This window comes from Cryptomeria japonica, chromosome 11 (assembly GCF_030272615.1).
Source record: "Cryptomeria japonica chromosome 11, Sugi_1.0, whole genome shotgun sequence".
NCBI classification, from domain to species: Eukaryota; Viridiplantae; Streptophyta; class Pinopsida; order Cupressales; family Cupressaceae; genus Cryptomeria; species Cryptomeria japonica.
The window spans coordinates 354,352,442-354,370,464 of record NC_081415.1 but is presented as its reverse complement, the minus strand read 5'-3'; positions in this window follow the sequence as shown (position 1 = coordinate 354,370,464).

The window sequence follows — 18,023 nt, the reverse complement described above, 5'->3', positions numbered from 1 at the left end:
GATTTTGGTTAAGAAAGAAAAGAACAAAGCAGAATCAAGTCTGATTGTGTACAGTTCCTTACATGCAGAAAGAAGAAACTTGTGGGTTGTAGATAGTGGTTGTTCCAACCACATGACCGGTGATAAAAAGAAATTTATCAAGCTTGAAGATTGGAATGGAGGATCCGTAAGATTTGGAGATAACTCCCCCATCAAGATAAAAGGCAAAGGTACTCTGAATATTGATGGAAAATTGAAGGCACGTGATGTATATTATGTAGAAGGTCTAAAGTACAATTTTCTAAGTGTGAGTCAGATGTGTGATAAAGGATATAAATTCACTTTTGACTCTACCGATTGTCAGATAAGAAAAGAGAGAACTGGTCAGATTGTAGCAGAAGAAAAAGAATAGATGGAAATGTGTATAATCTGAAGGAATTATTTGAGTCCCAATGCATGATGGGACAAGTGGATGAGAGCTATTTATGGCACAAAATATTAGGCCACATAAATTTTGATAATCTAGTTAAAGTGAGCAAAAAAGGGCTATGTGAGAAATATAGCACCAATCATCAAACCGGTAAACACAGTTTATGATGAATGTGTAAGAGGAAAGCAGACTAAGGTGAGATTCAAGACTAAGGAACATAATACTTCAAGGCTATTAGAACTGGTGCATACTATTCTATGTGGACCAACCAGAATAAGAACTCTAGCTGGTGAAAGATACTTCATCCTCCTCATTGATGATTTCTAAAGAATGACATGGGTCACTTTCCTACAGGATAAATCTCAAGCCTTTGAAAGATTCAAGATTTTATGGAAGATGGTTGAGAGGGAAAGTGGATGGAAGCTGAAATGTCTAAGATCAGACCAGGGTGGAGAGTTCACATCCAATGAGTATGAAGATTAGTGTGAAAGACATGGAATCATAAGACATTATTCAACCCCTAGGACACCACAACAAAATAGTGTGGTAGAAAGGAAGAACAAGACAGTCAAGGAGATGGCTAGAACTATGTTGAATGAGGAAAACTATCGAATATGTATTGGAAGAAAGTGGTTTATACTGTAACATATAATTTGAACCAGTTTCAACTGAGAACAAACAACAAGATGACACCTTATGAGTTGTCGTATGACCGGAAACCATCAGTCAAGTAATTCAAGGTGTTGGGGAGTAAATGCTTCATTAAAAGAGATCAGGATGGCTTGGGAAGCTTTGATTCTAGGAGTGATGAAGGTGTTTTCCTTGGCTACTCAACTCATAGTAAGGCCTACAAATGCTACAACAAAAGACTAAGAAGAGTCATTGAGAGTGTGAATGTGAGAGTAGATGAAGATATTCTTAAAGGAAGAAATGCTCAAGTCAATCGGTATAATGATTTTGGTGATGAAGGTAAAGAAGCTCAGTCAGACAATGAACTGGAAGAAGCATCCAGTAAGGTCCCTAACCGGTATGTGAGAAAAAACACCTGAAGGAGAAGATTTTAGGTAACAAGAGTGATGGTGTGCAAACTAGAAGAAAACTTGCCCAGAATGATGAACAAGTCAATTTCTGCCTCATGACTAAAATGGAACCTAAGACATTCAATGAGGCCAACAAACGTAAAAAATGGATGGATGCAATGGAATAACTGCAACACATTGAGAATAATAATACTTGGGAATTAGTTCCTAGACCAGTTGATAAAAATGTCATTGGCACAAAGTGGGTATACCAGAACAAGATGAATGAAGAAGGGAAGATAGTGCAAAGGATATTCTCAAGTAGAAGGTATTGATTTTGAAGAAACATTTTCACCAGTGGGTAGGCTAGAATCTATTAGGATGTTTCTTTCCTTCTCTTCCTACAAGGGTTATAAAGTTTATCAAATGGATGTCAAATCTGCTTTCCTAAATGGAAATTTAGAAGAGGAAGTATACATGGAACAACCAGAAGGTTTTATGCTACAAGATGATGAAACCTTTGTGTGTTAGTTGAAGAAAGCACTATATGGTTTGAAGCAGGCTCCAAGAGAATGGTACTCAAGGTTAGATAAAATATCTAATGGAGCAAGGGTTGAGAAAAGGGAGTGTAGATAGTAATCTGCACATTAAAGAAGATGGAAGCCATATTATTATTGTGGTCGTATATGTGGATGACATCAATTTTGGAGGCAACAAGGATACCTTGTGTAAAGAGTTTGTTGATCAGATGCAGTCACAGTTTGAGATGTCAATGCTTGGAGACCTATCCTACTTTCTTGGTTTGCATATTTCATAGCAAGGTAAAGGGATATTTATCTCTCAAACAAAGTATGCCAAAGATATGATGAAGAAGTTCCCAATGGAAGACAACAAACCTGTAAGTACTCCCATGGTGACTAGATGCAAGATGAGCAAGGATGATGAATCATTGGTAGTGGATCAAACATTATATAGATCCATGATTGGTAGTATGTTATATCTTACTTCTTCTAGACTGGATATAGTGCAGGCAATATGCATGGTGACTAGATTTCAAGCTACACCCAAACAGTCACATGTGAATACAATCAGGAGGATATTCCAGTATCTATAAGGGACACTTGATTATGGACTATGGTATCCCAAGAAAGGGGATTTTACCTTACATGCTTACACTGATACTGATTGGATAGGTTGCATTGATGACCAGAAGAGCACAAGTGGTGGTGCATTCTTCCTAGGTAACCAGTTGGTCTCATGGCACAACAAGAAGTAGCATTCAATTTCTCTATCTACTACTGAGGTAGAATATATTATTGTTGCCACATGTTTCTCTTAGGTGCTATGGATGAAGCAGACCCTCAAGGATATTCAAGTGGATATGTCTGACCCCATTTCCATCTAGTGTGATGATTCTAGTGCAATTAACATATCAAATAATGCAGTTATGCACTCAAGGACAAAGCATATTGCCATAAAATATCCTTTTCTTAGGGAGAAGGTGGAAGACTAGGAAGTTAAGATAGAGTATGTCCCTACAGGTGAACAAGTGGTTGATATCTTCACCAAGTCTCTACTGGTAAGCACATTTGAGTATCTAAGATAATACAGGTTAGGAGTTGTGTGACTTTCTTCATGCACTTAAATGTGTATGGAGATCTATGGTTCAGGGGGAGTACATGTAGAGTTTGTGCCCTTTGTCATTGTTGTCAAAGGGGGAGAATGAACCCATTGAAGAAATGCAAAGTATGTTGATATCAATGCCAAAGGGGGAGATTGTTGGCATTGTATTGTCATTGATGTCAACTGGTAAGTATAGCATTTCATCAGTATGGATGGGTATAGGTATGTAGGAGAATGTAGGATCCAAGAAGGAGATGTTACTGGTATGGATGTTCACCGGTAAGTAAACATGATCACTGGTAAGTAAACATGACCACCGATAAGAAAGAAAAAGACAACAGAGAAGAGTGTAATCCACCGGTAGGCATGATTATCAGGATGTGCATTAATACCGGTATGAAAGTGGGTGTAATATCACCAGTAAATAGACTTAGTGGATGAATCAGTGTGTTTGATGACAAGTCAAATTGACCCACCAAAAAAATAGAGGAAAGAAGGCATGAAGGATAATCGGTAAGGTGACATGTATAGGAAGGGTTAGTGAATCGGTGAGAAAGCACCAATAGTATGTCTTGGTCAGTGAATGAATCTAAACTGACTCAGTGGACTGAATAAAGGTGGATATCAACAAGGATGACATGTGGATACTAGGTGGAAAACATCCACAGGTTGGTGAAGTTTTCATTGACATGGTAGGTGATGAGCAGGTCAACTTTAAATAAAGAACTCGTAAATCACAGGTCAATGATAGAAGAAGTGTGGCTTGAGGTGGATTAGATGCAAAATCTTCTTGGTGATGTAAATCAAGTAGGTCAATTCGATATTCATGCTCATTGGTCAAAGGAAAAAACTGAGGCATTAATGGTGATTGATAGAGCAAGGTCGAAGAACAAGATGAAGATTACTAATTATAGAAAGCGTGTATAGATGTCATCAGAAATGGTGGTGTTGTTTGATCTACTATAGATCATCAATCAAGGACATGAGATCTGATCATATTTGATATGGATTGAATTTGTGGAGAAAATGCCTAGCACGCCACCATTTGAACTTTGGTCTTAGCACAAAAGCCAAATATAAATATGTAGACCGAAGATGAAAGATGATGATGCTAGATGTCAGAAAAGATAGAGTAACTGAGAGAGAAGATAAAGATCAAAAGCATATAAGTGTTGGAGTTGACTGACAGAAAAGTTAAACTGGTAAGAGGGTTTATCAGAAGTTTTACCAGTAAGGTTAGAGCAACCGACAAGCTACCAAAAAGATAAATATTATGTGAACTGACAAGGGAGATTTAGGAAGAAAGTTGTTGAAGGTGAAGGAGAAGAGAGAGTGTACCAGTGGAGGTTATGCAAGATATAATCAAGGCAAAAAGGGTATAAATAGAGGTCAGTGAACCAATAGAGAACTAAGCAGAGGAGAAATGATAGAGAAGAGTTAAATCGATGAAGTATTTTGATTGCAAGAATTACAACTCATTTGCAACAAGGTTATTACTATTGTTTTGATATATGTTATTATAATCACTGAGTTGGAGCTCGGTGCAGGGGTTGGGGATCCTTGGGTTGTTGTCCTAAATCAGGGCTTGGTGCTCCTTGGGTTGGTGCCCTAAACATTGTAACCATGTTTATTGCAAGGCTAGATTGGAGCAGTAGACTTGAACAACATTTCTCACTGAGGTTTTTCCCATATTGGGTTATCCTCATATATATGATGTTATGCGGTGTGTATCTTTGTGTGTTTGCATTTGATCACTTTCCCTATCTCATCAGTATATCCTCTATGTGTCTGATTTGCTAACCAGTACCAAGATTTTGGTTTAGAAGGTTTAGAATATTGGGTACCACTGATTCACCCCCCTCTCAGTGGTACATTGTGTTCAACATAAAATCTATGACCATATTAATGAGGATATGGTAAAAATAGTTTGGAGCATTGATCAACCTATAATTGCATAAATGAATTAATAATTTGAAATGGATAGTGTAAAGAAAGGAGTTCCTCCCATCACAAGTAAAGTACATGATAATATGGTTCACCACTTCTCTCCATAATTATGGAAAGGAGAGTTTCTTGGTCCCTTGGGATGAGGAATCAAAGCTTTCTCTTGGTCTAGCAAAATCTTCCATGACTAAGACTATATTTGGAGACATAGGATATTCTTCTCCTATCTGTGGAAGACTAGACACTTCTACAATTATTGCCTTAGATATTTCCACTCTCAACCCCTTAGTCACTACTTTGTTATTCCTGAAAGTCTTTGTAAATTTATTATTCATGCGATCATTATACTTTTTTAGTGTTTAACAATAGTGAATCCAACCAAACCTTTCAAATAAAGGAAAACTCCATGCATCTATTACTAACAAAGTGTGGTATGTTGATTCTCTCCTTATAATGTCCCCACCCATTTTTCACTTTTTAAACTCTATAACTGCGATTAAACTATTCTAAATTTTATAATCTCACTCCACTCACTACATTGCTATTTGTTCCTTGCAATTCACTCTACTTTCTGAATTGCTCTCTAAGAATGACTACAAGCTCACAGTTCCCAACTCCCTTTCTATTTTCTTTCCTTCTATAGAACAATCAAATGAATATAATGCATCTACTTGTTGCGTATGCATAAAGTTAGGTCTTGACTATTGGATGATGTTACAGGTCCCAACTAGTTTGTGATGGTGTGTGCCTCTCAATGCTTTTAAAAAATAAAAGTGAATGATTATTTGTGTAGTGTGTGCATGTGATATTAGGAAATGATTATTGTGTTGGAGTGGTTGCAAGTGAACTAGATGGTTACTTGCAAGAGGTGTGTGGAGTGATGATGGAAGTGATGAGGGGATAGATGAGATGGGTGATTTGGGTGGTGAAATGAATTGTTGTTGTAGGTGGAGCAAAAAAACATCTTTTTATGGGGTTTCTCACATAACTTGAGCCAATTCCCATTTATCATTAAGAAAAAATAGTCTGAGTCTATTGTGGTGAGTTGAATAGCTTCATTGGGAAATACCTATTGAGTTTCATATAGTCATAACCATCATGTTTGAAGTTTCTCCTTGTGTTATTTTTACCTTGAATCAAATAATAGTGCCTAATCACCTTCCTTGAATTATTTTGTCTTGATTAATTGGTCATGTCACTTGATTCCTTTCTTTTGTGTGATCTTAATGTGTTGAGTTGCTTCCATCATCATCTTATCAAGTGCATTCAATTGATGTAGATGATATTTTTGTTCTTTATTGAGGTCCATCTGCAATTCAACTATTGTATGCATCTGGCCAAGGCTGCCTTTTTTCCATAAACTAGATGATAAGATGTGAACCCTGTTATTGTTTTCCATGTTGTTTCATATACCCAAACTACTTCAAGATATTTGACAACCTAATATTTTCTATGTGGCTGAATTATCTTGGTCAAAAAATCTTCAATCCCCCCATTTGTCACCTCAACCTATCCATTATACTATGTATGGTATGGTGTTGACTTCCTATGTTTGATCTCATACTCCACCAGTTGTGCAATCAAATTAGAAGTGAATTGTACACCTTGGTCTGTGAATATCTCCTTTGGAACACCATATCTTGTAAATATATCCTCATACAAAAATTGACAAACTTTTGTGTCTCTTGTAGTTATAAAACCTTTCACTTCCACCTATTTAGTGAGATAATCAATACATACCAGTATATAGGATTTGGTGTTCGATGCAAGCTCTATTGGACCAATAAAGTCAAAACCCTACTTATCAAATGGTGTTATCACCAGCTAGGATTTTCCATCCATTGACATCTATCATATATCCTTATGTATTGGGTTACATCTTTGTTTATGGTGGGACAATAGTACCTTGTATTGAGTATCTCAATTAGTGTCCTCTTGGTTGCAAAGTGTCCACCATAAGGTTTATCGTGGTAGGCTTTGATTATGTCCAATGTTTCATCTCCCCAAAGACACCATTGCATGATATTGTCATGTCTTGTATAAAATAGATAACCAACTATCTATGAGTATAAAGAATTGCATTGAACCAACAATTTATTCTCTTAAGGTGACAAGAGTGGAGGTATTTTCCCTGCAACCAAGTAGTTGGTTGTATTTGCATACCATATAATATGGATTGATAATACAAATATATGCTCATTTAAAAATGAATCATCTACTACTGGATCTTCTAATGAATTTGTTAACATTGAGAGAAAGCCTATACTACATTAGCCTTTTTAGGCTTGTCAACAATAGTGAAGTCAAACTCTTGTAACAAGAGTAACCATCTGACAAATCAAGAAATTGTTGGCCTTATAACAGACAAGGAGAGATTGTTGGCATTTCAATAAGGATATTGAGAAGGTTTTTGATGATTATGGATATAACTGATTAAGCATGTTTACTGCCTTAATATTATTATTTTGTCATTGATGTCAAGAAATTGATTTTCTAATTCAGTATGATGTTGCCATATCTTGAGAAGTGTGATTTGATGAGTATAAAGATGTTGGTAAAAGACACAAAAAGAATATGATGAATAAGGGGAGGAATAAGTAATTCAATGCGCAACTATTACCAAGTTAGACAATGATGAGATCATGATGTTTAGATTGTTTTGATATCATACATATGTTATTGATTGTAAGTTTAATACTATACTATGTTACCGAGCAAGGAACCTAGTCGGTAAACCCTAAGGAACCTAGGTGGTAAACCCTAAGGTTATCACTATCGGTTAATGAAGGTGGTATGTCTACTAAGTGAAGTTTAGTATTTACTGAGTTGCAACCGAGTAATAACAGAATGCATTGAATGAATAAAAACATTATTTAATGAAGGAAGCTAATGAGCTGGCTATGATTAAATTATTGGTATGTCGTGAATGAAGTTTGTTAAAGAATCTATAGCAAAGGAAAATCGGCAAGAAGATCTATAGCTCAGATTGAACTGCTATACCCTAGCACAAATTCCAAGAAATGTATGTAAGTTCCAAGCTGGGGTAAAATGTTTTTCAGATCGAAGGATACATTGAACTTGGTCAAAGTTTGAAGATCTGATGGCTGTGATTGATCATGGGAAATGTGATCAAGGATATTAAGCGGTTGGCGAATTGTTTATAAATAAGGAACTGTTGATAAACAATGTATGCAGGCAAGTGTATGCATAGGGATGCTACATAGTGACTACCGAGCACATAAGATGGAAGACCTATTTGAATAATAAAGTATAGAGCCCAACAGATGGACAAGATAAGTCCTATATTGTATTGAGCAAATAAGAATCTACTTTAGCATTTTAGATGTGAAGTTGCAGATAGATTTTTATTACTGTTATTTTGTAAAGTGACAGAAAATCTCTTAACTGAGTGGACTTAATAGTCTTATTTGTAAAACCCTCTAGCAAGGTGACATTCTGATTGAGTGTTTGAAATCCTTTAACAAGGTCACTTCTAACAAGGTGAAGATCCTAACAGATGTGAGGGAAATCCCTTAACCGGGTCACATCTAGCAATGTGTTTGTAATCTTTAATAGGATTTGCTTTTAACCAAGCATACTCTAGAAGAGTATATTTCTTAGTGGGTCCGAAATCCCATAGTGGTTTTTCCCTATTTGGGTTTCCACGTTAAATCTGGTGCTATGAGTGTTATGTTGTTTATATGCTTTTGAGTTTGCATGTTTAGCAGTTTTGGTTATATTATTGAAGTATATGTTACCGAGGTTGAATTTGATGTTTTTATAGAAGATTAATTTTGTATGATTCACCCGCCCCTCTCATCTTATTATCTTGGCATCTACACTTAACATTAAGTATCAGAACTATAAATTGGTATCAGAGCCTTGGACTCCGGAAGAAAAAGTTTAAAGGTACTTGAGGAAAAGATCCAAAGATGTATAAGAGGGATGCACTGAAGCTAAACAAGTCAAGTTTCTCTACATGGCAGAAAAGGATGAAGATGCTCCTATTAGGAGTTGGAGAATATGTTGTATATTATTTGGAGAATAATTTCATTGCACCAAGCACCTATCCATTGACAATGGAAGAGATAAAGGAAAAGCAAGAACATATTCAAGCAATGATTGAAATAACATCTGCATTGACTGATTCAGAGTTTAATGATATAGAAGGCTGCAATGATGCAAAGGCAATGTGGGACAAGCTCATATCTGTGTATGGTGGAGATGAACATGTTCAAATAGCAAAAGTGGATAGTCTAAGAGGACAACTTGAATCTATGAGGATGAATGAAGGTGAGAACATAACCCAGTACAGTACAAGACTAAAGGAGATTGTCAATCAAATCAAAGGAGCAGGTGGAACTATTGAAGAAAAGGATATAACAAGTAAGTTGTTAAGAACCCTTCTACCGGCTTATGCAATCCGAGTCTCTGCAATCAATGAATTGAGGTCTATACCCAATATGCTAGTTTCTTTAGATGCTACTATTGGTAAGCTACATGCATTTGAGTTAAGTAACTTTGATAACAGTGGGTCATTGGTAAATAAAGTTGAATCTGCATTTAGTTCTTTTCATATTGGTGAATCTGATGACTACAATAATAGAATGAGTAAGTACACTAAAGGGGATCACAGTGGAGCAAGTGAAATATTTCGCAAGAACATGAAGTACACAAACTGTATGAGGAAATCAGAAAGCAAGAAGAGTTTGAAGCACTTTTAGCCAAAAGGCTAGCGAGAGGCAAAGGTAAGTATAAAGGAAAACTACCTTTGAAATGTTTCAATTGTGATAAGATAGGACATATGGCTTCTAACTATCCTGACAAAGATTCTACTGAAAAGAGAGATTATCGAGATGATAGACAGAAAGATAATCATTACAGAGGACACCGAGACTTCAGAAGAAGAGATAGAAAGTCATGCTTAATAGTCGATGAGGAATCCAATGATGATAAATAAGATGAAACTAATACAAAGGAAGTAGTTTATGTGGCTATCAAAGATGGATCAGATGAAGAAAGGTATGAAGAAAAATCCCTAATATCTCACATAAATACTTATGATTCTTGGATCATAGATAGTGGATGCTCACATCACATGACAGGTGATAAACACAAGTTTGTTATGTTAGAAGACTATGATGGAGGCTATGTAAGATTTGGTAATGATGCACCATGTCCGGTAAAAGCTAAAGGATCCATAACACTTCTTGACAATGCAAAGTGCAATGATGTTTATTGGGTTGAAGGTTTGAAATATAATTTGTTGAGTGTAGCACAGCTAAATAATACAGGATACTGAATAGAATTTTAGAAAGGAATTGTCAAAGTCCATGACAAGAATGGAAAGTTAGCTGCTACCAGGACACAAACAAAAGGTAACACATTTCACCTTGACTCAACTCAGAATAAATGTTTGTATGCAAAGATAGATGATACGTGGTTATGGCATAAAAGGTTTTGTCATGTAAATTTTGATAATCTGATCAAAATAAGTAAGAAGCACCGAGTAAGAGGTCTACCGAGTCTTGAAAAACCTGAGAATGCTATGTGCTGAGGATGCCAGATGGGTAAAATGACAAGATCAAGATTTACAAGTAAGTCTTACACTTCTAAGGGAATTTTAGATCTTGTGCACACTGATCTTTGTGGTCCTATGAAAGTTCAAAGTTATTATGGTGATAAATATTTCATATTATTTGTGGATGATTACTCAAGGATGATGTCAGTTATGTTTTTAAAAGAAAAATCATAAGCTTTTCAAATGTTTAAATGGTACAAGGCAAGAGTTGAAAATGAAACAGGAAGACAACTGAAATGTCTTAGTCAGATAGAGGAGGAGAGTTCACATCTGATGAGTTCAACTTATTCTGCAATGATCATGGTATAAAAAGACAAGTCTCTGCATTGAGAACTCCACAACAAAATGGAATTGCTAAGAGAAGAAACAAATCTATTGTGGATTGTGCCAGAACCCTGATGATTGAAAAGAAAGTGCCACAAACATTTTGGAGAAAAGCAATAAGCACAACAGTTTACACCCTGAACCAAGTACAACTAAAGAAAGGAACTTTGAAGACACCATATGAAATATGGTATGACAAGAAACCTAATGTAAGTTATTTTAAAATCTTTGGGAGTAGATGCTATATACACAAAGATGATAGAAATGGCAAGTTTGATCAGAAAAGTGAAGAAGGAACATTTCTTGGTTATTCTTCTAGAAGTAAAGCATTTAAATGTTTGATCAAATCATCTAACAAAATAGTAGAAAGTGCAAATGTGAAAATTGATGAATTTGCAGAAAGAAATGATGAAGGGAATTCCAAAGAACCAAAAGATTATGATGAATTTATCTATGTTCAACCGACAAGTCCTACTGAGAAAACTGTAGAAGGAAATGAGGAAAATATTCAGTTACCGAGTGATGAAGAAGATCATACAAAGACTATAGAGCTTGTATTAGCCAAGTATGTCAGAAGACATCATGCATCAAGTCAGATTATAGGAGATAAGGATGATCCAGTAATGACAAGTAACAAACTGAGATAGAACACATGTCTGATATCTAAATTTGAACCGAGAATAGTGAAAGAGGCATTTAACAGTGAAGATTGGATAAATGCTATGACAAAAGAGATTGATCAATTCAAGAAGAATGACACATGGACATTGGTCCCAAGACCGAAGGACAAAAATATAATTGGTACAAGCTGAATGAAAAAGGTGAGGTCATTCGAAATAAAGCAAGACTAGTTTGCAAAGGTTATGCTCAAGAAGAAGGAATTGATTATGGTGAGACTTTTGCACCTATGGCAAGACTTGAAGGAGTAAGAACATTGTTGGCATATGCTGCTTACAATAATTTCAAGGTATATCAAATGGATGTCAAATCTGCATTTCTAAATGGTATATTAGAAGAAGTTTTTATTGAACAACCTGAAGGATTTGTTGAAGACAAGAATAAAGATCAGGTATGTAAATTGAACAAAGCTTTATATGGTTTGAAACAAGCACCTAGAGCATGGTATGAAAGATTGCACTCTTATTTGATCAAGATTGGTTTTATAAGGACAAGTGAAAACAATAATATGTACATGAAGAATGATGAAAATGGAATACTGATCTCAGCCATATTTGTTGATGATATTATCTTTTGTGGAAATGACTCTTTATGCAAGAACTTTGGAAATGAAATGAGAAAAGAATTTGAGATGTCATTAATCAGTGAGATAAAGTATTTTATAGGTTTACAAATACTGCAAATGAAAGATGATATTTTCATTACTCAATCCAAGTACATAAAAGAAATCTTGAAGAAATTTGGAATGGAGGACTCAAAACCAGTAAGTACTCCTATGACTACCAACTGTAAACTATCAAAGAATGATGAATTTGCATCTATTGATGAGACACTTTACCGATACATGATTGGAAAGTTGCAATATGTTGTTCATAGCAGGCCAGACATAGCACATGTAGTAGGTATAGTTGCAAGATTCTCTGCAGATCCTAAGGAAACACACATGACAACAATCAAGAGAATTTTCAGATACTTGAAAGGCACTGAGGATTATGGCTTAGTATATCAGAAAGGAAATGACTTTGATTTAAAAGTTTATACTGATGCTGATTGGGCAAGCAACATTGATGACAGGAAAAGAACAAGTGGAGGAGCTTTCTTTTTAGGAGAAAGACTAGTGAGTTGGCTTAGCAAGAAACAAGGATGTGTTTCATAGTCAATAGCAGAAGCTGAATACGTTGCTGCAACATTGAATTGTACCAACATAGCACGGATCAAACAACTATTGGAAGGTATAAATGAGAAAGTTACTGAGCCAGTAACTATATTCTATGACAATACTAGTGCCATTAACATTTCAAAGAATCCTATTATGCACTCTAAGACAAAGAACATCTCTATCAAATATCATTATCTTAGAGAAGAAGCTCAAGAGAAGAAAGTGGTGTTGGAGTATGTTAGCACAAAGGAACAAATAGCAGATATCTTCACCAAGCCACTGCCAAGGGACACTTTTGAGTATCTCAGAAGTAAGTTAGGGGTCCTACCCCTATCTTCTACTCACTGACCAAGTTCAGTGAAACCATCAATTTGATGACTCTACAGAATAACTTTTAGGAGTTGATGCTGATTTACACACTTTAGGATGTTTTCTAAAGGTGTGCAAGAAACAATACAGGGAACAGGAATTGAAGACATAAATGCTCTGACCAAGACTAAGTTGACACATAACAATAGGAAATCACTTCATACAGGAAGGAATTATGTTTTAGTTCTTTACTTTTTGGCATTGTTGTCAAAGGGGGAGAAGACTGAAGAAAAGGGGAGAAGACTGAAGAAAAGAGGAGAAGACTAATGTATGGGGGAGAATTCTGATGACAGGGGGAGAGCATTTTAGCATTTTAGAATCTCATAGCAATCTGAATCAATTAAGTCAAATCAATTGGTTTTTCCATCAATGCCAAAGGGGGAGATTGTTGGCATTTCAATAAGGATATTGAGAAGGTTGTTGATGATTATGGATATAACCGATTAAGGATGTTTACTATCTTAATATTATTATTTTGTCATTGATGTCAAGAAATTGATTTTCTAATTCACTATGATGTTGCCATATCTTGAGAAGTATGATTTGATGAGTATAAAGATGTTGGTAAAAGACACAGAAAGAATATGATGAATAAGGGGAGGAATAAGTTATTCAATGGGCAACTATTATCGAGTTAGACAATGATGAGATCATGATGTTTAGATTATTTTGATATCATAAATATGTTATTGATTGTAAGGTTAATACTATACTATGTTACCTAGCAAGGAACCTAGTCGGTAAACCCTAAGGTTATCACTATCAGTTAATGAAGGCGGTATGTCTACCGAGTGAAGTTTAGTATTTACTGAGTTGCAACCGAGTAATAAGAAAATGCATTGAATGACTAAAAGAATTATTTAATGAAGGAATCTGATGAGTTGGCTATGATTAAATGATTGGTATGCCGTGGATGAAGTTTGTTAAAGAATCTATGGCAAAGGAAAATCGGCAGGAAGATCTATAGCTCATATTGAACCGCAATACCCTAGCACAAGTTCCAAGAAATGTATGCAAGTTCCAAGGCAAGGTAAAACATTTTTTAGATCGAAGGATACATTGAACCTGGTCAAAGTTTGAAGATCTGATGGCTATGATTGCTCATGGGAAATGTGATCAAGGAGATTAAGTGGTTGGCAAATTGTTTATAAATAAGGAACTATTGATAAACAATGTATGCAAGCAAGTGTATGCACAGGGATGCTACATAGTGATTACCGAGCACAGTAGCTTGAAGACCTATTTAAATAACAGAGTATAGAGCCCAACAGATGGACAAGATAAGTCCTATATTGTATTGAGCAAATAAGAATCTGCTTTAGCATTTTAGATGTGAAGTTGTAGATAGATTTTTATTACTATTATTTTGTAAAGTGACAGAAAATGTCTTAACCGAGTGGACTTAATAGTCTTATTTGTAAAACCCTCTAGCAAGGTGACATTCTGATTAAGTGTTTGAAATCCTTTAACAAGGTCACTTCTAACAAGGTGAAGATCCTAACAGATTTGAGGGAAATCCCTTAACCAGGTCACATCTAGCAATGTGTTTGTAATCTTTAACAAGATTTTCTTTTAACCGAGCATACTCTAGAAGAGTATATTTCTTAGTGGGTCTGAAATCCCACAGTGGTTTTTCCCTATTTGGGTTTCCATGTTAAATCTGGTGTTATGAGTGTTATGTTGTTTATATTCTTTTGAGTTTGCATGTTTAGCAGTTTTGGTTATATTACTGAAGTATATGTTACCGAGGTTGAATCTGATGTTTTTATAGAAGATTAAGTTTGTATGATTCAGCCCCCCCTCTCATCTTATTAGCTTGGCATCTGTACTTAACATTAAGTATCAGAACTATCAAAAATTACCATTGGTTTATTCATGAGATAGTGTATTTTTGCATGGTCAATACGAATAAAGACATACTAACCAATGATACAATACCTAAATTTATTTATTGCATAAATGAGAACTAGCATTTCCTTCTTTGTGATTGTATAGTAAAGGAAATCCCCTTGCAAGTTCTTACTAGTATAGTAAATTGCATATTCCAAATTACCTTCCATTTGCCCCAACATTGCTCCAACCACAAAGTCAGAGGTATATGTGTGTATGTGGAAAGGAAGATAGTTAGGGTTTATAAATGGGGTTCAAATTCAACATATACATTTTGGCACACTTAGTGGGACACCTGTCCCTTTTGTTTCTAGTCATTTTCTTGAGTTTTTACAATATTTTTAGAAGTTGAAGGTCGAAATCATACCAATTTTGTGTTTTCAAAAGTTTATATCGTGTCTATGGGTTTTCTATCGTATTTTTGTTTTTGTCATCATGATCTTTTGTTTCCATGTATATGATCACTTTTGACACATTTTTTGCAAGTCTTAATGCATCCTTGGTTTTTTTTCCCATGCCTTTAGTAATTATTTCCATATTTTTGTCTTCTTTATGTGTTTCTAGTATGTATTCCCGCATTCTTGGCTTCTTTCTATGTCTTTGGTAATTATTTCCATGTTTCTAGTCCTTCTTGATGTGTTTTTATTCTTGACACATATTTGTCTAGTTGTGATGTGTATTTGGTCATTCTTAACATATAATTTGTCATTCTTGATGTGTATTTGGTCATTTTTTATGTGTTTTTGGACTTGATGCATATTTGATCAATCTTGACACATATTTGGTCATTCTTGACGTGTATTTGGTCATTCTTGACATGTATTTAGTCATTCTTGATGTGTTATTAGTATTGATACATATTTGGTCAATCTTGACAAGTAACTGGTCATTCTTGAGGTGTTTCTAGTAATTCTTGAAGCATTTTTGGCTTTTTATTCCTCCAAAATTTGGCAATTTTTATGAAAATGGGCATAACTTTTGCATAACATATTAGATTTTTGAATTCAAAATGCATTGGAAATCTGGTTTGATGTCCTTTTTCATTATCTAATTAATTATTCTAGATATTGGAAATTTTTTTGGTAAGTTCACTCAAAGTCACATCTTCCTTTCAAAACTTCATTTTCTCATAGCTTTTTCATATAAAATCATTTTTTAATGAGGTTTTTTTCTAATATATGAGAAAATCATAAGCAAGTAACTTATGAATAACATTTCCTTATTTTTGTTATAATTTTTGGCATGTTTTCACACATATGATTTGGGAATGATGGAGACTAGCTTAGATCTAATCATATTGGAATGTGTTAAAATCAAGGTGCACTTGTTCTAAACCTCTTATTTATATTTCATAAGTGGTCATAATCTTTTCCCTCTATCATAGAATCATTTCTTTCTTTAGATCAACTTGCTTGGCGTGTCTTTCACATAGTGAAAATAGGATTAAAATCCTTTCACATTTCTATTTGGACCTAAAATGAACAAATGTCTTTTAATCCCCAAGATCACTTATGTATTATCTCTTCTTGGAACTCAATAGTAACATTGTGGTTAGATATAAGTGATCTTTATTTTTATTTATAAGAGGCCTACCTAGAGAACTGATCACTTTAGGGGATGACCTCAACTCCCATGTTTTGACAGAGTATAAATAGCAAGGGTGAATCAAAAGACATGCCTCTTGGAAGTGAAATATTTTCAATCTAGGCTAAGAATCTAAGAACTTTATACCTTAGAAAAGTGATGATGGAGAGTGGGTTACCCTCTCCTCCTAGCTATTTGGTAGAATTTATATTTCATTTCATGGATTTAGGCCTCACATACCGTTGTAGTATATATAGGATACCGCTAGTTGAGCTTGTTGGTGTGTTTTATGTGTTTGAATGTTTAGACGACCTTCCCCACATGAAACCAAAAGGGGACACAACATCCATATTGAGCCATAAGATCTTGTCTTTTGCATATATTTCTTGTGTGTTTTCATATTTAATAAAAAATCCAAAAAAAACATAAAAATTAAAAATCCATAAAAAAACAAAACAAAACAAAAAATCAAAAAAATTTAAACAAAAGTCATGGAGTGATGTTACGTATTTTGTAGGGAAGGTGAATAATTTATCCCTCCAATTGAGAGACCATAGGATAATTTACCATTTTACCTCTAACCAACATATCAATCCAACTTACACATGTCCAAAAACTTGCATCAAAACTACATATCTCAACAACAACAAAGCACCTCCTCCACAAATACATAAAACCCATACCCAAAATTTAGGGATTGGTTTGAAAACATGGTTATGGAAGTTAAAGATTCTAGGCCAAACCCCCAAGTTACACATACAAACTACATCCCCCTAAACAACATTCTACCCAATTAAAAATCTACATTTACACCTAGCACATCAAACAACCAAGTCAACACCCAATGGACAACATCAAAACCTATGGTTTACTCATGAAGAAAATTCACACTTCTAGGTGAACCTATAGAATCAGCCTTGCAAAAACTTGTTGCTGATAAGTTTATCACATTACATAAGGCTATATTATTTGAACCAAGATTAAAAGCCACATGGTGGAATAATAATGAGTTTTATAAATACCAAAGGAGCATGGGACATAAAAATTATAATTTCTACAAGCTTAAATACCTCATCCATGACCTTATTGATCAAGTTGATATTATTATTTAAGAACATATTAATAATTCACCTAATGAGGAGATAGGCATGTGCCAAGATACATTTTTCAATTATGATCAAAGTTATCTACCTATCTCTAGCAATGGATCATCCCATAATAATTACACCAAGGTCATATCTACCTCCCATAATGAAATTATCCCATGAGTAGCCTTCATTTCTCCCACCACTCTTTCATCCCCTAAATATTCACAACAACAATCCCTACCATCTCCATCAAACGATAAACCCAAAATGATCCACCTTTCAAGCCTACCCTCAAGGTCTATCCACTATAAAAATCCAAGCTAATCCACTCCTTGATACTAATCCCTCCCAAGAT